Source organism: Portunus trituberculatus, chromosome 37 (assembly GCF_017591435.1).
Source record: "Portunus trituberculatus isolate SZX2019 chromosome 37, ASM1759143v1, whole genome shotgun sequence".
Classification (NCBI taxonomy): Eukaryota; Metazoa; Arthropoda; class Malacostraca; order Decapoda; family Portunidae; genus Portunus; species Portunus trituberculatus.
Window position 1 is genome coordinate 31,747,655 of NC_059291.1, and position 1,073 is coordinate 31,748,727.

Genomic DNA, 1,073 nt, shown 5'->3' on the forward strand with positions numbered 1-1,073 from the left:
TACTTACGGGGATGTAGGCAGTGCTGCAGACTGAGTGATTCCCCGTGTCCTCTCTTCCCGGTTCCCTTTGTGGTCTCATTTATACAATTGAGCAGCTGCAGCCTGCCCTCTAAAGACAACTTCTACTACTTCCTACACTACACTACAACACCTTACACTTTTACACTCTCTTCAAATCAAAATTTAATAATGGCTTCACCACGCCCTGCCTCGGAGTCCCCCTCTGGGGAGGGGACCATAAATGTCCCCAGGTCGGACTGCCCCTCTGCTGTCGACCTTGGGTGTCTTGACACTTCATCTAATACTTTCACTATCAATTTCTGCAACATTCGTGGCCTTCGTTCTAATTTTCAATCTGTGGAACACCACCTCTCCTCTACTAAACCTCATCTTCTCTTCCTAACCGAAACACAGTTGTCTGTGACTACTGACAGCAGCCCTTTTCTGTTCCCTCCTACTTGCTCTATCCTCATTTTCAATCCAAAGCTGGATGTTGCGCATACGTGCGTAACGACACCACTTGCTCTCGTGCCCACAATCTTGAATCTTCAGAATTTTCTACCATCTGGCTAAGACTTCAATGTCACTCTCTAACTAAATTCATCTGTGCTGTATACCTCTCACCTAATTCCTCTGACTATGTAAAATTCTTTGACTATTTGACTTCCAAGGTGGAGCACATCTTATCTCACTTTCCTTTTGCTGAGATCTCCATTTTAGGGATTTCAATGTTCACCACCAGCTTTGGCTTTCATCTTCTTTCACTGACCAACCTGGTGAACAAACCTTCAACTTTGCTATCCTTCATGACCTAGAGCAGCTAGTGCAGTTCCCTACCCGTATTCCTGACCGCCTTGGAGACACGCCCAACATTCTTGATCTTTTCCTAACCTCCAACCCTTCTGCTTACTCTGTTAAACTTTCCTCTCCGTTGGGCTCCTCCGACCACAATCTAATTTCCGTTACCTGTTCTATCACTCCAGTGCAGCCTCAGGACCCGCCTAAGCGGAGGTGCTTCTGGCATTTTAACTCTGCTAAGTGGGAGGAACTAAGGCAGTACTATTCTGATTTCC